General features: G+C 62.6%; 9 non-coding genes across 9 annotated transcripts; all 9 read right to left on the bottom strand.

Annotated features, from left to right (window-relative positions):
* Positions 1-2009: 2009 nt before the first annotated feature.
* On the bottom strand, positions 2010-2206 carry LOC149522129 (U2 spliceosomal RNA). The gene has a single exon (XR_016347477.1). It is a non-coding gene; the product is annotated as a U2 spliceosomal RNA (small nuclear RNA).
* A 1958-nt stretch (positions 2207-4164) lies between these two features.
* On the bottom strand, positions 4165-4355 carry LOC142825003 (U2 spliceosomal RNA). Its single transcript, XR_012899547.2, has one exon. It is a non-coding gene; the product is annotated as a U2 spliceosomal RNA (small nuclear RNA).
* A 1978-nt stretch (positions 4356-6333) lies between these two features.
* Positions 6334-6524, bottom strand: LOC149522128 (U2 spliceosomal RNA). Its single transcript, XR_016347473.1, has one exon. It is a non-coding gene; the product is annotated as a U2 spliceosomal RNA (small nuclear RNA).
* A 1958-nt stretch (positions 6525-8482) lies between these two features.
* Positions 8483-8673, bottom strand: LOC149522127 (U2 spliceosomal RNA). The gene has a single exon (XR_016347472.1). It is a non-coding gene; the product is annotated as a U2 spliceosomal RNA (small nuclear RNA).
* Positions 8674-10635: 1962 nt separating this feature from the next.
* On the bottom strand, positions 10636-10826 carry LOC149522126 (U2 spliceosomal RNA). The gene has a single exon (XR_016347471.1). It is a non-coding gene; the product is annotated as a U2 spliceosomal RNA (small nuclear RNA).
* A 1958-nt stretch (positions 10827-12784) lies between these two features.
* LOC149522125 (U2 spliceosomal RNA) lies at positions 12785-12975 on the bottom strand. The gene has a single exon (XR_016347470.1). It is a non-coding gene; the product is annotated as a U2 spliceosomal RNA (small nuclear RNA).
* Positions 12976-14924: 1949 nt separating this feature from the next.
* On the bottom strand, positions 14925-15115 carry LOC142825001 (U2 spliceosomal RNA). The gene has a single exon (XR_012899545.1). It is a non-coding gene; the product is annotated as a U2 spliceosomal RNA (small nuclear RNA).
* A 1933-nt stretch (positions 15116-17048) lies between these two features.
* Positions 17049-17239, bottom strand: LOC142825005 (U2 spliceosomal RNA). Its single transcript, XR_012899548.1, has one exon. It is a non-coding gene; the product is annotated as a U2 spliceosomal RNA (small nuclear RNA).
* Positions 17240-19163: 1924 nt separating this feature from the next.
* Positions 19164-19354, bottom strand: LOC142825006 (U2 spliceosomal RNA). The gene has a single exon (XR_012899549.2). It is a non-coding gene; the product is annotated as a U2 spliceosomal RNA (small nuclear RNA).
* Positions 19355-21179: the final 1825 nt, after the last annotated feature.

The raw sequence follows: 21179 nt of genomic DNA, 5'->3' as shown, positions 1-21179 counted from the left end.
CCACGGGGTGTTGGACGTCGCACGGCTCTCGGGGGGGCCCTCTGGCATCTGGTGGTGTCCGGGCTCTGGGTAGGTCACTGGGCATCAGGCCTGGCGGGTGCCGTCTGGTTCCCATCCGGACAGGTCGCCACAGGAAGCAGTCGGAGGAGCTGGAGTCCCCTGACGCGGCATTCGCGGGGCTGGCAGGGCGTCTCGACATGCTGAAAGATAGAGCACAGAGACACCCGACCGGGGGGGAGGGGAACAGGGCAGGGGGCCTCTGGCTGCGGTGGTCCCAGAGGGGACCAAGGGGCCAGGAGGCGGCCTCTCAGAGGGCCAGGGGGGTCTGCGTTGGAGAAATGGCCAGGTACTACAATATTTAGCAGCGATAACGATTGCTCCAACGCACAACCCCAGTAGTCAGCCCAGTAAAACACCTGAATCAGAAACCAAATCCCCAAGCAAAGTCGACAGAGAAGAATAAATAATAATAGTAAAAACGAGGGGGGGGTGGCCGAGCAGCAGGGGCGGGAGGCCGGGGGGCGGGCCACGTGGCAATGGCCGCCGGGGCACAGAGAGAGCGGAGACAAACAAACAGGAGTAAAACCGACCAGAGTGGGAAGTTAGCTTAGTGGGGTTGCAGAGCCAGCGCAGCGGGGACGAGAACGAAATAGACAAAAGTGAAACTGACCAGAGTGGAAGGCCAGCTTACTCAGGTTGCAGAGCCAGCGGGGATAAAATGGACGGGAGTGAAATCGACTAGGTAGGAAGTGGATCAGCAGAGGGAGGGGGGGGGCGGGAGGTTAGCCACGTGGCAATGGCCGCCGGGGCACAGAGGGAGCCGAGACAAATATGAGTGAAACTGACCAGAGTGGGGAGTTAGCTTAGTGGGGTTGCAGAGCCAGCGCAGCGGGACGAGAATGAAATAGAAGCGAAACTGATCAGAGTGGAAGTTTAAATTACTCGGGTTGCAGAGCTAGCGCAGCGGGACAAGAGTGAAATAGAAGTGAAACTGACCAGGGTGAAAGGGTTGCAGAGCCAGCGGGGACAGAATAAACGGGAGTGAAATTGACCAGCTATGAACTAACACAATGGGGGAAGCGGAGCAGCGGAGGGGGGGGGTGGGGGGATCAGCCACGTGGCAATGGTCGCCGGGGCACGGAACGAGCCGGGACAAATCGACAGGATTGTCACTGATCAGAGTGGGGAGCCAGCCTACTAGGGTTGCAGAGCCAGCGCAGCGGGGACGAGAATGAAACAGTCAGGGGCGAAACCGATCAGAGTGGGAGGCTAAACCACTGGGGCTGCAGAGCCAGCGGGGACAGAACGGACGGGAGTGAAATTGACCAGCTATGAATCAACACAATGGGGGAAGCGGAGCAGCAGAGAGGGGGGGGCGGGAGGCCAGCCACGTGGCAATGGCCGCCGGGGCACAGAGGGAGCCGAGACAAACAGGAGTGAAACTGACCAGAGCGGGGAGTTAGCTTAGTGGGGTTGCAGAGCCAGCGCAGCGGGACGAGAATGAAATGGAAGCGAAACTGATCAGAGTGAAAGGTTAAAGTACTCGGGTTGCAGAGCTAGCGCAGCGGGACAAGAATGAAATATACAAAAAGTGAAACTGACCAGAGTGGAAGATCAACTTACTGGGGTTGCAGAGCCAGCGCAGCGGGGGGTCTCAGGAGCGAAGCAGATGCAGAGCCAGCACAGCGGGGTGTAGCGAGGAGCCTGTGTTGCAGAGCTAGCGCAGCGGAGCACAAGCCGGGGTTCACCCAAGGCAGGGGGTGATTGCAGAGCCAGCGCAGCGGAGGACCCCAGGAGCAAGGCAGGAGTCCGATGAGTATGCAGAGCCAGCGCAGCGGAGCCTAGCGAGGAGCCTTGGCTGCAGAGCCAGCGCAGCGGAGCACAAGCCGGGGTTCACCCAAGGCAGGGGGTGCTTGCAGAGCCAGCGCAGCGGAGGACCCCAGGAGCAAGGCAGGAGTCCGATGAGGATGCAGAGCCAGCGCAGCGGAGCCCAGCGGGGAGCCTGGATTGCAGAGTCAGCGCAGCGGGTTCAGTGCAGGTCCCAGGATCCTGCTGGCAAAAGCCCTTAAAAGGGCTGGATCCTTCCATTCTCTGGAGCAAGTGGTCCCACGTAGAAACGATCAATCCCACGGCGTCTTCCTCCGAGGTCTTCAACTGATAAGAACAGATACTACACTTGATCTTAGCCAAAAGGCCGAGAAGCGATGGCTTGCGTCGCCCCCCGTCCGAGGTACCCCCTCGCCCACACGTCTCCGCCTTACCGGGAGCGCCCGGCGGTCGCGCGCCGCCCGTCCGCGACGGTCGCCAGGCTTCCGGAGCCACCGCTCGGCGGCCAGGGCCCTGCAGCCGACGCTCCCGCGCCCCAGGGGCGGAGGGCGTGCACCGGCCAGGCTCGGCCACCGCCCCTGGGAACCCGCCCTCGGCGACCGGCGCCAGACCTTGCTGAGGCCGCTCCCCGCGGCGGGCCGGGTTGGCTGGCCGGCGTTCATCTGCATGGCTCCTCCTGGCGCCCGGCGTCATCATGGTGACAGCCGAGCAGGTCGGCCGGCCGGCCTGTGTTAGCGGCGGCGGCTTTGGCATGGCCTCGGCTGGGCAGACACTCCTTCCTTCTGCTTGCCATGCCATGCAGGCCGACTGAGGACGGCAGTCCGGGAACAGCAAAGCAGAGCAGAGCAGAGCAAAGAGCGACTGGGCTGGCCTCCAGCCGAGCGGCAGATTTAGCAGCCCAGAAGAGCGGCGAGTGGGGACATCCTGTATACTACACTCTCGGCTGGGGCTGGGGCTGGGGCTGGGGCTGGGGCTCCCGCTCCCGCTCCCTCTCCCGCAGGCTGGGGCTCCCTCCCCCTCCCACCCTCACGCACGCACGCACGCAGCCCCCCTTACCTCAGGACGCCCACAGACGTACTCTCCCCCTCCCAAGACGTCCCCCAGCGCCGGGGGATAAAATTTTTCTAAGTCCCGCCCGCTCGCTCACCGCCCGCCGCCCTCTCCTCGCTCACGGGGACCGCACCGGCTCGCCCGCCCCGCGCGCCTCCTTCGGCCTCCCCTCCCTCGGAGCAGGGAGCCCCGGCTGGGGGCGGGCGCCGGGGGCCCTCCGGGCGGCGCCCCGCTCGCCTCCCTCCCTCCTTCCTTCCCTCCCGGCAGCCTCCGCCGGCCATCTGCATGCGGGCTCCGCCCCCCCGCCGCCTCCTCCTCGCTTACCCGGCCGCTCAGCTGCCTGCAGAAGCGGATAGTCCCGTGTTGAACGGGGCTCGTCAACTGCTCCCTGACAGCCCCGCTCGCGGGTCCGACGCCCCGCCCCGCCCCGTCCCTGCCGGCAGGAGCGGCAGGTGTGAATGGGGTGTGAACGGGGCTCCTCCACAGCTCGCTGGCAAGGCCGACGCCCCGCAGACTGCTTGGCCGCAGTCTTTCTGCCTCCGCCTCTGCTTTTCCAAGCACTCACTCACTCACTCACTCCCCCTTGATTGATTTAAAAAAAAAAAAAAAAAAAAAAAAAAGCGGCGGCTTGCCTCTGCTGCCTTTGAAAAAACCTCTTCTCTCCCTCACTCACTCACTCACTCACTCACTCACTCCTTCAGTCAGTCAGTCCGTCAGTCAGTCATGCACTCCCATTCCTTGCACTGATTCGTATGGGGACCCTTATTTAGTTATAAAAGACAAGAAAAGAAAAAAAGCGGCGGCTTGCCTCCTCTGCCTGCCTTTGAAGAAAACCTCTTCTCTTCTCTTCTCTTCTCTTCTCTTCTCTTCTCTTCTCTTCTCTCTTCAGTCAGTCAGGCACTCCCATTCCTTGCACTGATTCGTATGGGGACGCTTATTTAGTTATAAAAGACAAGAAAAGAAAAAAAGCGGCGGCTTGCCTCCTCTGGCTGCCTTTGCAAACAAACCTTGCGGCGGGCGGGGTTGTTTGGGGGGGGGGGGGGCGTGTGCGAGTTTTTTTGCTTTCTCTTTCTTGTTGTTGTGGTGGTGGTTTGCCAAGACCTCCCCCCGGAGACGCACAGCGCAGCCCCGCCCCCGGCGCACAGGCACACACACACACAGCAGAGATTTTTCTGGGGGACTTTTTATTGAGACACACACGCCATTTTTTTTTTTTAAATAATTCCTTTCTCTTTCCCCAAAGGGCACTCAGGTCTATTTTTGGCACCGCACAGGTGGCTCCCCGAGGGGAGGTGCACCGCTCCTGGAAGTACTGCAATACCAGGTCGATGCGTGGAGTGGACGGAGCAAGCTCCTGTTCCGACCCCCTGTTCCAAAAATCCATTTAATATAAAGATCTCAGATAGAGATCATATCAGATATTAAACTGATAAGAACAGATACTACACTTGATCTTAGCCAAAAGGCCGAGAAGCGATGGCTTGCGTCGCCCCCCGTCCGAGGTACCCCCTCGCCCTCACGTCTCCGCCTTACCGGGAGCGCCCGGCGGTCGCGCGCCGCCCGTCCGCGACGGTCGCCAGGCTTCCGGAGCCACCGCTCGGCGGCCAGGGCCCTGCAGCCGACGCTCCCGCGCCCCAGGGGCGGAGGGCGTGCGCCGGCCACGCTCGGCCACCGCCCCTGGGAACCCGCCCTCGGCGACCGGCGCCAGACCTTGCTGAGGCCGCTCCCCGCGGCGGGCCGGGTTGGCTGGCCTGCGTTCATCTGCATGGCTCCTCCTGGCGCCCGGCGTCATCATGGTGACAGCCGAGCAGGTCGGCCGGCCGGCCTGTGTTAGCGGCGGCGGCTTTGGCATGGCCTCGGCTGGGCAGACACTCCTTCCTTCTGCTTGCCATGCCATGCAGGCCGACTGAGGACGGCAGTCCGGGAACAGCAAAGCAGAGCAGAGCAGAGCAAAGAGCGACTGGGCTGGCCTCCAGCCGAGCGGCAGATTTAGCAGCCCAGAAGAGCGGCGAGTGGGGACATCCTGTATACTACACTCTCGGCTGGGGCTGGGGCTGGGGCTGGGGCTGGGGCTCCCGCTCCCTCTCCCTCTCCCTCTTCCGCAGGCTGGGGCTCCCTCCCCCTCCCACCCTCACGCACGCACGCACGCAGCCCCCCTTACCTCAGGACGCCCACAGACGTACTCTCCCCCTCCCAAGACGTCCCCCAGCGCCGGGGGATAAAATTTTTCTAAGTCCCGCCCGCTCGCTCACCGCCCGCCGCCCTCTCCTCGCTCACGGGGACCGCACCGGCTCGCCCGCCCCGCGCGCCTCCTTCGGCCTCCCCTCCCTCGGAGCAGGGAGCCCCGGCTGGGGGCGGGCGCCGGGGGCCCTCCGGGCGGCGCCCCGCTCGCCTCCCTCCCTCCTTCCTTCCCTCCCGGCAGCCTCCGCCGGCCATCTGCATGCGGGCTCCGCCCCCCCGCCGCCTCCTCCTCGCTTACCCGGCCGCTCAGCTGCCTGCAGAAGCGGATAGTCCCGTGTTGAACGGGGCTCGTCAACTGCTCCCTGACAGCCCCGCTCGCGGGTCCGACGCCCCGCCCCGCCCCGTCCCTGCCGGCAGGAGCGGCAGGTGTGAATGGGGTGTGAACGGGGCTCCTCCACAGCTCGCTGGCAAGGCCGACGCCCCGCAGACTGCTTGGCCGCAGTCTTTCTGCCTCCGCCTCTGCTTTTCCAAGCACTCACTCACTCACTCACTCCCCCTTGATTGATTTTAAAAAAAAAAAAAAAAAAGCGGCGGCTTGCCTCTGCTGCCTTTGAAAAAACCTCTTCTCTCCCTCACTCACTCACTCACTCACTCACTCACTCCTTCAGTCAGTCAGTCCGTCAGTCAGTCATGCACTCCCATTCCTTGCACTGATTCGTATGGGGACCCTTATTTAGTTATAAAAGACAAGAAAAGAAAAAAAGCGGCGGCTTGCCTCCTCTGCCTGCCTTTGAAGAAAACCTCTTCTCTTCTCTTCTCTTCTCTTCTCTTCTCTTCTCTTCTCTTCTCTTCTCTTCTCTTCTCTTCTCTCTTCAGTCAGTCAGGCACTCCCATTCCTTGCACTGATTCGTATGGGGACGCTTATTTAGTTATAAAAGACAAGAAAAGAAAAAAAGCGGCGGCTTGCCTCCTCTGGCTGCCTTTGCAAACAAACCTTGCGGCGGGCGGGGTTGTTTGGGGGGGGGGGGGGGCGTGTGCGAGTTTTTTTGCTTTCTCTTTCTTGTTGTTGTGGTGGTGGTTTGCCAAGACCTCCCCCCGGAGACGCACAGCGCAGCCCCGCCCCCGGCGCACAGGCACACACACACACAGCAGAGATTTTTCTGGGGGACTTTTTATTGAGACACACACGCCATTTTTTTTTTTTAAATAATTCCTTTCTCTTTCCCCAAAGGGCACTCAGGTCTATTTTTGGCACCGCACAGGTGGCTCCCCGAGGGGAGGTGCACCGCTCCTGGAAGTACTGCAATACCAGGTCGATGCGTGGAGTGGACGGAGCAAGCTCCTGTTCCGACCCCCTGTTCCAAAAATCCATTTAATATAAAGATCTCAGATAGAGATCATATCAGATATTAAACTGATAAGAACAGATACTACACTTGATCTTAGCCAAAAGGCCGAGAAGCGATGGCTTGCGTCGCCCCCCGTCCGAGGTACCCCCTCGCCCTCACGTCTCCGCCTTACCGGGAGCGCCCGGCGGTCGCGCGCCGCCCGTCCGCGACGGTCGCCAGGCTTCCGGAGCCACCGCTCGGCGGCCAGGGCCCTGCAGCCGACGCTCCCGCGCCCCAGGGGCGGAGGGCGTGCGCCGGCCACGCTCGGCCACCGCCCCTGGGAACCCGCCCTCGGCGACCGGCGCCAGACCTTGCTGAGGCCGCTCCCCGCGGCGGGCCGGGTTGGCTGGCCTGCGTTCATCTGCATGGCTCCTCCTGGCGCCCGGCGTCATCATGGTGACAGCCGAGCAGGTCGGCCGGCCGGCCTGTGTTAGCGGCGGCGGCTTTGGCATGGCCTCGGCTGGGCAGACACTCCTTCCTTCTGCTTGCCATGCCATGCAGGCCGACTGAGGACGGCAGTCCGGGAACAGCAAAGCAGAGCAGAGCAGAGCAAAGAGCGACTGGGCTGGCCTCCAGCCGAGCGGCAGATTTAGCAGCCCAGAAGAGCGGCGAGTGGGGACATCCTGTATACTACACTCTCGGCTGGGGCTGGGGCTGGGGCTGGGGCTGGGGCTCCCGCTCCCTCTCCCTCTCCCTCTTCCGCAGGCTGGGGCTCCCTCCCCCTCCCACCCTCACGCACGCACGCACGCAGCCCCCCTTACCTCAGGACGCCCACAGACGTACTCTCCCCCTCCCAAGACGTCCCCCAGCGCCGGGGGATAAAATTTTTCTAAGTCCCGCCCGCTCGCTCACCGCCCGCCGCCCTCTCCTCGCTCACGGGGACCGCACCGGCTCGCCCGCCCCGCGCGCCTCCTTCGGCCTCCCCTCCCTCGGAGCAGGGAGCCCCGGCTGGGGGCGGGCGCCGGGGGCCCTCCGGGCGGCGCCCCGCTCGCCTCCCTCCCTCCTTCCTTCCCTCCCGGCAGCCTCCGCCGGCCATCTGCATGCGGGCTCCGCCCCCCCGCCGCCTCCTCCTCGCTTACCCGGCCGCTCAGCTGCCTGCAGAAGCGGATAGTCCCGTGTTGAACGGGGCTCGTCAACTGCTCCCTGACAGCCCCGCTCGCGGGTCCGACGCCCCGCCCCGCCCCGTCCCTGCCGGCAGGAGCGGCAGGTGTGAATGGGGTGTGAACGGGGCTCCTCCACAGCTCGCTGGCAAGGCCGACGCCCCGCAGACTGCTTGGCCGCAGTCTTTCTGCCTCCGCCTCTGCTTTTCCAAGCACTCACTCACTCACTCACTCCCCCTTGATTGATTTTAAAAAAAAAAAAAAAAAGCGGCGGCTTGCCTCTGCTGCCTTTGAAAAAACCTCTTCTCTCCCTCACTCACTCACTCACTCACTCACTCACTCCTTCAGTCAGTCAGTCCGTCAGTCAGTCATGCACTCCCATTCCTTGCACTGATTCGTATGGGGACCCTTATTTAGTTATAAAAGACAAGAAAAGAAAAAAAGCGGCGGCTTGCCTCCTCTGCCTGCCTTTGAAGAAAACCTCTTCTCTTCTCTTCTCTTCTCTTCTCTTCTCTTCTCTTCTCTTCTCTCTTCAGTCAGTCAGGCACTCCCATTCCTTGCACTGATTCGTATGGGGACGCTTATTTAGTTATAAAAGACAAGAAAAGAAAAAAAGCGGCGGCTTGCCTCCTCTGGCTGCCTTTGCAAACAAACCTTGCGGCGGGCGGGGTTGTTTGGGGGGGGGGGGGGGGCGTGTGCGAGTTTTTTTGCTTTCTCTTTCTTGTTGTTGTGGTGGTGGTTTGCCAAGACCTCCCCCCGGAGACGCACAGCGCAGCCCCGCCCCCGGCGCACAGGCACACACACACACAGCAGAGATTTTTCTGGGGGACTTTTTATTGAGACACACACGCCATTTTTTTTTTTTAAATAATTCCTTTCTCTTTCCCCAAAGGGCACTCAGGTCTATTTTTGGCACCGCACAGGTGGCTCCCCGAGGGGAGGTGCACCGCTCCTGGAAGTACTGCAATACCAGGTCGATGCGTGGAGTGGACGGAGCAAGCTCCTGTTCCGACCCCCTGTTCCAAAAATCCATTTAATATAAAGATCTCAGATAGAGATCATATCAGATATTAAACTGATAAGAACAGATACTACACTTGATCTTAGCCAAAAGGCCGAGAAGCGATGGCTTGCGTCGCCCCCCGTCCGAGGTACCCCCTCGCCCTCACGTCTCCGCCTTACCGGGAGCGCCCGGCGGTCGCGCGCCGCCCGTCCGCGACGGTCGCCAGGCTTCCGGAGCCACCGCTCGGCGGCCAGGGCCCTGCAGCCGACGCTCCCGCGCCCCAGGGGCGGAGGGCGTGCGCCGGCCACGCTCGGCCACCGCCCCTGGGAACCCGCCCTCGGCGACCGGCGCCAGACCTTGCTGAGGCCGCTCCCCGCGGCGGGCCGGGTTGGCTGGCCTGCGTTCATCTGCATGGCTCCTCCTGGCGCCCGGCGTCATCATGGTGACAGCCGAGCAGGTCGGCCGGCCGGCCTGTGTTAGCGGCGGCGGCTTTGGCATGGCCTCGGCTGGGCAGACACTCCTTCCTTCTGCTTGCCATGCCATGCAGGCCGACTGAGGACGGCAGTCCGGGAACAGCAAAGCAGAGCAGAGCAGAGCAAAGAGCGACTGGGCTGGCCTCCAGCCGAGCGGCAGATTTAGCAGCCCAGAAGAGCGGCGAGTGGGGACATCCTGTATACTACACTCTCGGCTGGGGCTGGGGCTGGGGCTGGGGCTGGGGCTCCCGCTCCCTCTCCCTCTCCCTCTTCCGCAGGCTGGGGCTCCCTCCCCCTCCCACCCTCACGCACGCACGCACGCAGCCCCCCTTACCTCAGGACGCCCACAGACGTACTCTCCCCCTCCCAAGACGTCCCCCAGCGCCGGGGGATAAAATTTTTCTAAGTCCCGCCCGCTCGCTCACCGCCCGCCGCCCTCTCCTCGCTCACGGGGACCGCACCGGCTCGCCCGCCCCGCGCGCCTCCTTCGGCCTCCCCTCCCTCGGAGCAGGGAGCCCCGGCTGGGGGCGGGCGCCGGGGGCCCTCCGGGCGGCGCCCCGCTCGCCTCCCTCCCTCCTTCCTTCCCTCCCGGCAGCCTCCGCCGGCCATCTGCATGCGGGCTCCGCCCCCCCGCCGCCTCCTCCTCGCTTACCCGGCCGCTCAGCTGCCTGCAGAAGCGGATAGTCCCGTGTTGAACGGGGCTCGTCAACTGCTCCCTGACAGCCCCGCTCGCGGGTCCGACGCCCCGCCCCGCCCCGTCCCTGCCGGCAGGAGCGGCAGGTGTGAATGGGGTGTGAACGGGGCTCCTCCACAGCTCGCTGGCAAGGCCGACGCCCCGCAGACTGCTTGGCCGCAGTCTTTCTGCCTCCGCCTCTGCTTTTCCAAGCACTCACTCACTCACTCACTCCCCCTTGATTGATTTTAAAAAAAAAAAAAAAAAAAAAAAAAAGCGGCGGCTTGCCTCTGCTGCCTTTGAAAAAACCTCTTCTCTCCCTCACTCACTCACTCACTCACTCACTCACTCCTTCAGTCAGTCAGTCCGTCAGTCAGTCATGCACTCCCATTCCTTGCACTGATTCGTATGGGGACCCTTATTTAGTTATAAAAGACAAGAAAAGAAAAAAAGCGGCGGCTTGCCTCCGCTGCCTGCCTTTGAAGAAAACCTCTTCTCTTCTCTTCTCTTCTCTTCTCTTCTCTTCTCTTCTCTCTTCAGTCAGTCAGGCACTCCCATTCCTTGCACTGATTCGTATGGGGACGCTTATTTAGTTATAAAAGACAAGAAAAGAAAAAAAGCGGCGGCTTGCCTCCTCTGGCTGCCTTTGCAAACAAACCTTGCGGCGGGCGGGGTTGTTTGGGGGGGGGGGGGGGGCGTGTGCGAGTTTTTTTGCTTTCTCTTTCTTGTTGTTGTGGTGGTGGTTTGCCAAGACCTCCCCCCGGAGACGCACAGCGCAGCCCCGCCCCCGGCGCACAGGCACACACACACACAGCAGAGATTTTTCTGGGGGACTTTTTATTGAGACACACACGCCATTTTTTTTTTTTAAATAATTCCTTTCTCTTTCCCCAAAGGGCACTCAGGTCTATTTTTGGCACCGCACAGGTGGCTCCCCGAGGGGAGGTGCACCGCTCCTGGAAGTACTGCAATACCAGGTCGATGCGTGGAGTGGACGGAGCAAGCTCCTGTTCCGACCCCCTGTTCCAAAAATCCATTTAATATAAAGATCTCAGATAGAGATCATATCAGATATTAAACTGATAAGAACAGATACTACACTTGATCTTAGCCAAAAGGCCGAGAAGCGATGGCTTGCGTCGCCCCCCGTCCGAGGTACCCCCTCGCCCTCACGTCTCCGCCTTACCGGGAGCGCCCGGCGGTCGCGCGCCGCCCGTCCGCGACGGTCGCCAGGCTTCCGGAGCCACCGCTCGGCGGCCAGGGCCCTGCAGCCGACGCTCCCGCGCCCCAGGGGCGGAGGGCGTGCGCCGGCCACGCTCGGCCACCGCCCCTGGGAACCCGCCCTCGGCGACCGGCGCCAGACCTTGCTGAGGCCGCTCCCCGCGGCGGGCCGGGTTGGCTGGCCTGCGTTCATCTGCATGGCTCCTCCTGGCGCCCGGCGTCATCATGGTGACAGCCGAGCAGGTCGGCCGGCCGGCCTGTGTTAGCGGCGGCGGCTTTGGCATGGCCTCGGCTGGGCAGACACTCCTTCCTTCTGCTTGCCATGCCATGCAGGCCGACTGAGGACGGCAGTCCGGGAACAGCAAAGCAGAGCAGAGCAGAGCAAAGAGCGACTGGGCTGGCCTCCAGCCGAGCGGCAGATTTAGCAGCCCAGAAGAGCGGCGAGTGGGGACATCCTGTATACTACACTCTCGGCTGGGGCTGGGGCTGGGGCTGGGGCTGGGGCTCCCGCTCCCTCTCCCTCTCCCTCTTCCGCAGGCTGGGGCTCCCTCCCCCTCCCACCCTCACGCACGCACGCACGCAGCCCCCCTTACCTCAGGACGCCCACAGACGTACTCTCCCCCTCCCAAGACGTCCCCCAGCGCCGGGGGATAAAATTTTTCTAAGTCCCGCCCGCTCGCTCACCGCCCGCCGCCCTCTCCTCGCTCACGGGGACCGCACCGGCTCGCCCGCCCCGCGCGCCTCCTTCGGCCTCCCCTCCCTCGGAGCAGGGAGCCCCGGCTGGGGGCGGGCGCCGGGGGCCCTCCGGGCGGCGCCCCGCTCGCCTCCCTCCCTCCTTCCTTCCCTCCCGGCAGCCTCCGCCGGCCATCTGCATGCGGGCTCCGCCCCCCCGCCGCCTCCTCCTCGCTTACCCGGCCGCTCAGCTGCCTGCAGAAGCGGATAGTCCCGTGTTGAACGGGGCTCGTCAACTGCTCCCTGACAGCCCCGCTCGCGGGTCCGACGCCCCGCCCCGCCCCGTCCCTGCCGGCAGGAGCGGCAGGTGTGAATGGGGTGTGAACGGGGCTCCTCCACAGCTCGCTGGCAAGGCCGACGCCCCGCAGACTGCTTGGCCGCAGTCTTTCTGCCTCCGCCTCTGCTTTTCCAAGCACTCACTCACTCACTCACTCCCCCTTGATTGATTTAAAAAAAAAAAAAAAAAAAAAAAAAGCGGCGGCTTGCCTCTGCTGCCTTTGAAAAAACCTCTTCTCTCCCTCACTCACTCACTCACTCACTCACTCACTCCTTCAGTCAGTCAGTCCGTCAGTCAGTCATGCACTCCCATTCCTTGCACTGATTCGTATGGGGACCCTTATTTAGTTATAAAAGACAAGAAAAGAAAAAAAGCGGCGGCTTGCCTCCGCTGCCTGCCTTTGAAGAAAACCTCTTCTCTTCTCTTCTCTTCTCTTCTCTTCTCTTCTCTTCTCTCTTCAGTCAGTCAGGCACTCCCATTCCTTGCACTGATTCGTATGGGGACGCTTATTTAGTTATAAAAGACAAGAAAAGAAAAAAAGCGGCGGCTTGCCTCCTCTGGCTGCCTTTGCAAACAAACCTTGCGGCGGGCGGGGTTGTTTGGGGGGGGGGGGGGCGTGTGCGAGTTTTTTTGCTTTCTCTTTCTTGTTGTTGTGGTGGTGGTTTGCCAAGACCTCCCCCCGGAGACGCACAGCGCAGCCCCGCCCCCGGCGCACAGGCACACACACACACAGCAGAGATTTTTCTGGGGGACTTTTTATTGAGACACACACGCCATTTTTTTTTTTTAAATAATTCCTTTCTCTTTCCCCAAAGGGCACTCAGGTCTATTTTTGGCACCGCACAGGTGGCTCCCCGAGGGGAGGTGCACCGCTCCTGGAAGTACTGCAATACCAGGTCGATGCGTGGAGTGGACGGAGCAAGCTCCTGTTCCGACCCCCTGTTCCAAAAATCCATTTAATATAAAGATCTCAGATAGAGATCATATCAGATATTAAACTGATAAGAACAGATACTACACTTGATCTTAGCCAAAAGGCCGAGAAGCGATGGCTTGCGTCGCCCCCCGTCCGAGGTACCCCCTCGCCCTCACGTCTCCGCCTTACCGGGAGCGCCCGGCGGTCGCGCGCCGCCCGTCCGCGACGGTCGCCAGGCTTCCGGAGCCACCGCTCGGCGGCCAGGGCCCTGCAGCCGACGCTCCCGCGCCCCAGGGGCGGAGGGCGTGCGCCGGCCACGCTCGGCCACCGCCCCTGGGAACCCGCCCTCGGCGACCGGCGCCAGACCTTGCTGAGGCCGCTCCCCGCGGCGGGCCGGGTTGGCTGGCCTGCGTTCATCTGCATGGCTCCTCCTGGCGCCCGGCGTCATCATGGTGACAGCCGAGCAGGTCGGCCGGCCGGCCTGTGTTAGCGGCGGCGGCTTTGGCATGGCCTCGGCTGGGCAGACACTCCTTCCTTCTGCTTGCCATGCCATGCAGGCCGACTGAGGACGGCAGTCCGGGAACAGCAAAGCAGAGCAGAGCAGAGCAAAGAGCGACTGGGCTGGCCTCCAGCCGAGCGGCAGATTTAGCAGCCCAGAAGAGCGGCGAGTGGGGACATCCTGTATACTACACTCTCGGCTGGGGCTGGGGCTGGGGCTGGGGCTGGGGCTCCCGCTCCCTCTCCCTCTCCCTCTTCCGCAGGCTGGGGCTCCCTCCCCCTCCCACCCTCACGCACGCACGCACGCAGCCCCCCTTACCTCAGGACGCCCACAGACGTACTCTCCCCCTCCCAAGACGTCCCCCAGCGCCGGGGGATAAAATTTTTCTAAGTCCCGCCCGCTCGCTCACCGCCCGCCGCCCTCTCCTCGCTCACGGGGACCGCACCGGCTCGCCCGCCCCGCGCGCCTCCTTCGGCCTCCCCTCCCTCGGAGCAGGGAGCCCCGGCTGGGGGCGGGCGCCGGGGGCCCTCCGGGCGGCGCCCCGCTCGCCTCCCTCCCTCCTTCCTTCCCTCCCGGCAGCCTCCGCCGGCCATCTGCATGCGGGCTCCGCCCCCCCGCCGCCTCCTCCTCGCTTACCCGGCCGCTCAGCTGCCTGCAGAAGCGGATAGTCCCGTGTTGAACGGGGCTCGTCAACTGCTCCCTGACAGCCCCGCTCGCGGGTCCGACGCCCCGCCCCGCCCCGTCCCTGCCGGCAGGAGCGGCAGGTGTGAATGGGGTGTGAACGGGGCTCCTCCACAGCTCGCTGGCAAGGCCGACGCCCCGCAGACTGCTTGGCCGCAGTCTTTCTGCCTCCGCCTCTGCTTTTCCAAGCACTCACTCACTCACTCACTCCCCCTTGATTGATTTTAAAAAAAAAAAAAAAAAAAAAAAAAGCGGCGGCTTGCCTCTGCTGCCTTTGAAAAAACCTCTTCTCTCCCTCACTCACTCACTCACTCACTCACTCACTCCTTCAGTCAGTCAGTCCGTCAGTCAGTCATGCACTCCCATTCCTTGCACTGATTCGTATGGGGACCCTTATTTAGTTATAAAAGACAAGAAAAGAAAAAAAGCGGCGGCTTGCCTCCTCTGCCTGCCTTTGAAGAAAACCTCTTCTCTTCTCTTCTCTCTTCTCTTCTCTCTTCAGTCAGTCAGGCACTCCCATTCCTTGCACTGATTCGTATGGGGACGCTTATTTAGTTATAAAAGACAAGAAAAGAAAAAAAGCGGCGGCTTGCCTCCTCTGGCTGCCTTTGCAAACAAACCTTGCGGCGGGCGGGGTTGTTTGGGGGGGGGGGGGGGGGCGTGTGCGAGTTTTTTTGCTTTCTCTTTCTTGTTGTTGTGGTGGTGGTTTGCCAAGACCTCCCCCCGGAGACGCACAGCGCAGCCCCGCCCCCGGCGCACAGGCACACACACACACAGCAGAGATTTTTCTGGGGGACTTTTTATTGAGACACACACGCCATTTTTTTTTTTTAAATAATTCCTTTCTCTTTCCCCAAAGGGCACTCAGGTCTATTTTTGGCACCGCACAGGTGGCTCCCCGAGGGGAGGTGCACCGCTCCTGGAAGTACTGCAATACCAGGTCGATGCGTGGAGTGGACGGAGCAAGCTCCTGTTCCGACCCCCTGTTCCAAAAATCCATTTAATATAAAGATCTCAGATAGAGATCATATCAGATATTAAACTGATAAGAACAGATACTACACTTGATCTTAGCCAAAAGGCCGAGAAGCGATGGCTTGCGTCGCCCCCCGTCCGAGGTACCCCCTCGCCCTCACGTCTCCGCCTTACCGGGAGCGCCCGGCGGTCGCGCGCCGCCCGTCCGCGACGGTCGCCAGGCTTCCGGAGCCACCGCTCGGCGGCCAGGGCCCTGCAGCCGACGCTCCCGCGCCCCAGGGGCGGAGGGCGTGCGCCGGCCACGCTCGGCCACCGCCCCTGGGAACCCGCCCTCGGCGACCGGCGCCAGACCTTGCTGAGGCCGCTCCCCGCGGCGGGCCGGGTTGGCTGGCCTGCGTTCATCTGCATGGCTCCTCCTGGCGCCCGGCGTCATCATGGTGACAGCCGAGCAGGTCGGCCGGCCGGCCTGTGTTAGCGGCGGCGGCTTTGGCATGGCCTCGGCTGGGCAGACACTCCTTCCTTCTGCTTGCCATGCCATGCAGGCCGACTGAGGACGGCAGTCCGGGAACAGCAAAGCAGAGCAGAGCAGAGCAAAGAGCGACTGGGCTGGCCTCCAGCCGAGCGGCAGATTTAGCAGCCCAGAAGAGCGGCGAGTGGGGACATCCTGTATACTACACTCTCGGCTGGGGCTGGGGCTGGGGCTGGGGCTGGGGCTCCCGCTCCCTCTCCCGCAGGCTGGGGCTCCCTCCCCCTCCCACCCTCACGCACGCACGCACGCAGCCCCCCTTACCTCAGGACGCCCACAGACGTACTCTCCCCCTCCCAAGACGTCCCCCAGCGCCGGGGGATAAAATTTTTCTAAGTCCCGCCCGCTCGCTCACCGCCCGCCGCCCTCTCCTCGCTCACGGGGACCGCACCGGCTCGCCCGCCCCGCGCGCCTCCTTCGGCCTCCCCTCCCTCGGAGCAGGGAGCCCCGGCTGGGGGCGGGCGCCGGGGGCCCTCCGGGCGGCGCCCCGCTCGCCTCCCTCCCTCCTTCCTTCCCTCCCGGCAGCCTCCGCCGGCCATCTGCATGCGGGCTCCGCCCCCCCGCCTCCTCCTCGCTTACCCGGCCGCTCAGCTGCCTGCAGAAGCGGATAGTCCCGTGTTGAACGGGGCTCGTCAACTGCTCCCTGACAGCCCCGCTCGCGGGTCCGACGCCCCGCCCCGCCCCGCCCCGTCCCTGCCGGCAGGAGCGGCAGGTGTGAATGGGGTGTGAACGGGGCTCCTCCACAGCTCGCTGGCAAGGCCGACGCCCCGCAGACTGCTTGGCCGCAGTCTTTCTGCCTCCGCCTCTGCTTTTCCAAGCACTCACTCACTCACTCACTCCCCCTTGATTGATTTAAAAAAAAAAAAAAAAAAAAAAAAAGCGGCGGCTTGCCTCTGCTGCCTTTGAAAAAACCTCTTCTCTCCCTCACTCACTCACTCACTCACTCCTTCAGTCAGTCAGTCCGTCAGTCAGTCATGCACTCCCATTCCTTGCACTGATTCGTATGGGGACCCTTATTTAGTTATAAAAGACAAGAAAAGAAAAAAAGCGGCGGCTTGCCTCCGCTGCCTGCCTTTGAAGAAAACCTCTTCTCTTCTCTTCTCTTCTCTCCTCTTCTCCCTTCAGTCAGTCAGGCACTCCCATTCCTTGCACTGATTCGTATGGGGACGCTTATTTAGTTATAAAAGACAAGAAAAGAAAAAAAGCGGCGGCTTGCCTCCTCTGGCTGCCTTTGCAAACAAACCTTGCGGCGGGCGGGGTTGTTTGGGGGGGGGGGGGGGGGCGTGTGCGAGTTTTTTTGCTTTCTCTTTCTTGTTGTTGTGGTGGTGGTTTGCCAAGACCTCCCCCCGGAGACGCACAGCGCAGCCCCGCCCCCGGCGCACAGGCACACACACACACAGCAGAGATTTTTCTGGGGGACTTTTTATTGAGACACACACGCCATTTTTTTTTTTTAAATAATTCCTTTCTCTTTCCCCAAAGGGCACTCAGGTCTATTTTTAGCACCGCACAGGTGGCTCCCCGAGGGGAGGTGCACCGCTCCTGGAAGTACTGCAATACCAGGTCGATGCGTGGAGTGGACGGAGCAAGCTCCTGTTCCGACCCCCTGTTCCAAAAATCCATTTAATATAAAGATCTCAGATAGAGATCATATCAGATATTAAACTGATAAGAACAGATACTACACTTGATCTTAGCCAAAAGGCCGAGAAGCGATGGCTTGCGTCGCCCCCCGTCCGAGGTACCCCCTCGCCCTCACGTCTCCGCCTTACCGGGAGCGCCCGGCGGTCGCGCGCCGCCCGTCCGCGACGGTCGCCAGGCTTCCGGAGCCACCGCTCGGCGGCCAGGGCCCTGCAGCCGACGCTCCCGCGCCCCAGGGGCGGAGGGCGTGCGCCGGCCACGCTCGGCCACCGCCCCTGGGAACCCGCCCTCGGCGACCGGCGCCAGACCTTGCTGAGGCCGCTCCCCGCGGCGGGCCGGGTTGGCTGGCCGGCGTTCATCTGCATGGCTCCTCCTGGCGCCCGGCGTCATCATGGTGACAGCCGAGCAGGTCGGCCGGCCGGCCTGTGTTAGCGGCGGCGGCTTTGGCATGGCCTCGGCTGGGCAGACACTCCTTCCTTCTGCTTGCCATGCCATGCAGGCCGACTGAGGACGGCAGTCCGGGAACAGCAAAGCAGAGCAGAGCAGAGCAAAGAGCGACTGGGCTGGCCTCCAGCCGAGCGGCAGATTTAGCAGCCCAGAAGAGCGGCGAGTGGGGACATCCTGTATACTACACTCTCGGCTGGGGCTGGGGCTGGGGCTGGGGCTGGGGCTCCCGCTCCCTCTCCCTCAGGCTGGGGCTCCCTCCCCCTCCCACCCTCACGCACGCACGCACGCAGCCCCCCTTACCTCAGGACGCCCACAGACGTACTCTCCCCCTCCCAAGACGTCCCCCAGCGCCGGGGGATAAAATTTTTCTAAGTCCCGCCCGCTCGCTCACCGCCCGCCGCCCTCTTCTCGCTCACGGGGACCGCACCGGCTCGCCCGCCCCGCGCGCCTCCTTCGGCCTCCCCTCCCTCGGAGCAGGGAGCCCCGGCTGGGGGCGGGCGCCGGGGGCCCTCCGGGCGGCGCCCCGCTCGCCTCCCTCCCTCCTTCCTTCCCTCCCGGCAGCCTCCGCCGGCCATCTGCATGCGGGCTCCGCCCCCCCGCCTCCTCCTCGCTTACCCGGCCGCTCAGCTGCCTGCAGAAGCGGATAGTCCCGTGTTGAACGGGGCTCGTCAACTGCTCCCTGACAGCCCCGCTCGCGGGTCCGACGCCCCGCCCCGCCCCGCCCCGTCCCTGCCGGCAGGAGCGGCAGGTGTGAATGGGGTGTGAACGGGGCTCCTCCACAGCTCGCTGGCAAGGCCGACGCCCCGCAGACTGCTTGGCCGCAGTCTTTCTGCCTCCGCCTCTGCTTTTCCAAGCACTCACTCACTCACTCACTCCCCCTTGATTGATTTAAAAAAAAAAAAAAAAAAAAAAAAAAGCGGCGGCTTGCCTCTGCTGCCTTTGAAAAAACCTCTTCTCTCCCTCACTCACTCACTCACTCCTTCAGTCAGTCAGTCCGTCAGTCAGTCATGCACTCCCATTCCTTGCACTGATTCGTATGGGGACCCTTATTTAGTTATAAAAGACAAGAAAAGAAAAAAAGCGGCGGCTTGCCTCCGCTGCCTGCCTTTGAAGAAAACCTCTTCTCTTCTCTTCTCTTCTCTCCTCTTCTCTCCTCTTCTCCCTTCAGTCAGTCAGGCACTCCCATTCCTTGCACTGATTCGTATGGGGACCCTTATTTAGTTATAAAAGACAAGAAAAGAAAAAAAGCGGCGGCTTGCCTTTGCAAGGAAACCTTGCGGCGGGCGGGGTTGTTTGGGGGGGGGGGGGGGCGTGTGCGAGTTTTTTGCTTTCTCTTTCTTCTTGTTGTGGTGGTGGTTTGCCAAGACCTCCCCCCGGAGACGCACAGCGCAGCCCCGCCCCCGGCGCACAGACACACACACACACAGCGGAGATTTTTCTGGGGGACTTTTTATTGACACACACACGCCATTTTTTTTTTTTAAATAATTCCTTTCTCTTTCCCCAAAGGGCAGTCAGATCTATTTTTAGCACCGCACAAGTGACTCCCCGAGGGGAGGTGCACCGCTCCTGGAAGTACTGCAATACCAGGTCGATGCGTGGAGTGGACGGAGCAAGCTCCTGTTCCGACCCCCTGTTCCAAAAATCCATTTAATATAGAGATCTCAGATAGAGATCATATCAGATATTAAACTGATAAGAACAGATACTACACTTGATCTTAGCCAAAAGGCCGAGAAGCGATGGCTTGCGTCGCCCCCCGTCCGAGGTACCCCCTCGCCCACACGTCTCCGCCTTACCGGGAGCGCCCGGCGGATCGCGCGCCGCCCGTCCGCGCCGGTCGCCAGGCTTCCGGAGCCACCGCTCGGCGGCCAGGGCCCTGGAGCCGACGCTCCCGCGCCCCAGGGGCGGAGGGCGTGCGCCGGCCACGCTCGCCCACCGCCCCTGGGAACCCGCCCTCGGCGACCGGCGCCAGACCTTGCTGAGGCCGCTCCCCGCGGCGGGCCGGGTTGGCTGGCCGGCGTTCATCTGCATGGCTCCTCCTGGCGCCCGGCGTCATCACGGTGACAGCCGAGCAGGTCGGCCGGCCGGCCTGTGTTAGCGGCGGCGGCTTTGGCATGGCCTCGGCTGGGCAGACACTCCTTCCTTCTGCTTGCCATGCCATGCAGGCCGACTGAGGACGGCAGCCCGGGAACAGCAAAGCAGAGCAGAGCAGAGCAAGGAGCGACTGGGCTGGCCTCCAGCCGAGCGGCAGATTTAACAGCCCAGAAGAGCGGCGAGTGGGGACATCCTGTATACTACACTCTCGGCTGGGGCTGGGGCTGGGGCTGGGGCTGGGGCTGGGGCTCCCGCTCCCTCTCCCTCAGGCTGGGGCTCCCTCCCCCTCCCACCCTCACGCACGCACGCACGCAGCCCCCCTTACCTCAGGACGCCCACAGACGTACTCTCCCCCTCCCAAGACGTCCCCCAGCGCCGGGGGATAAAATTTTTCTAAGTCCCGCCCGCTCGCTCACCGCCCGCCGCCCTCTTCTCGCTCACGGGGACCGCACCGGCTCGCCCGCCCCGCGCGCCTCCTTCGGCCTCCCCTCCCTCGGAGCAGGGAGCCCCGGCTGGGGGCGGGCGCCGGGGGCCCTCCGGGCGGCGCCCCGCTCGCCTCCCTCCCTCCCTCCTTCCTTCCCTCCCGGCAGCCTCCGCCGGCCATCTGCATGCGGGCTCCGCCCCCCGCCTCCTCCTCGCTTACCCGGCCGCTCAGCTGCCTGCAGAAGCGGATAGTCTCGTGTTGAACGGGGCTCCTCAACTGCTCCCTGACAGCCCCGCTCGCGGGTCCGACGCCCCGCCCCGCCCCGCCCCGTCCCCGCCGGCAGGAGCGGCAGGTGTGAATGGGGTGTGAACGGGGCTCCTCCACAGCTCGCTGGCAAGGCCGACGCCCCGCAGACTGCTTGGCCGCAGTCTTTCTGCCTCCGCCTCTGCTTTTCCAAGCAAGCAAGCACTCACTCACTCACTCCCCCTTGATTGATTTAAAAAAAAAAAAAAAAAAAAAAAAAAGCGGCGGCTTGCCTCTGCTGCCTTTGAAAAAACCTCTTCTCTCCCTCACTCTCTCACTCACTCCTTCAGTCAGTCAGTCAGTCCGTCAGTCATGCACTCCCATTCCTTGCACTGATTCGTATGGGGACCCTTATTTAGTTATAAAAGACAAGAAAAGAAAAAAAGCGGCGGCTTGCCTCCGCTGCCTGCCTTTGAAGAAAACCTCTTCTCTTCTCTTCTCTTCTCTTCTCTCCTCTTCTCCCTTCAGTCAGTCATGCACTCCCATTCCTTGCACTGATTCGTATGGGGACCCTTATTTAGTTATAAAAGACAAGAAAAGAAAAAAAGCGGCGGCTTGCCTCCTCTGGCTGCCTTTGCAAACAAACCTTGCGGCGGGCGGGGTTGTTTGGGGGGGGGGGGGGGGCGTGTGCGAGTTTTTTTGCTTTCTCTTTCTTCTTGTTGTGGTGGTGGTTTGCCAAGACCTCCCCCCGGAGACGCACAGCGCAGCCCCGCCCCCGGCGCACAGACACACACACACACAGCGG

The sequence above is a fragment of the Pelodiscus sinensis genome, chromosome 19 (genome assembly GCF_052426305.1).
Source record: "Pelodiscus sinensis isolate ZL-2025 chromosome 19, ASM5242630v1, whole genome shotgun sequence".
NCBI lineage: Eukaryota > Metazoa > Chordata > Testudines > Trionychidae > Pelodiscus > Pelodiscus sinensis.
The sequence above is the reverse complement of the archived record's forward strand: the minus strand, read 5'-3'. Positions and strand labels throughout refer to the sequence as shown.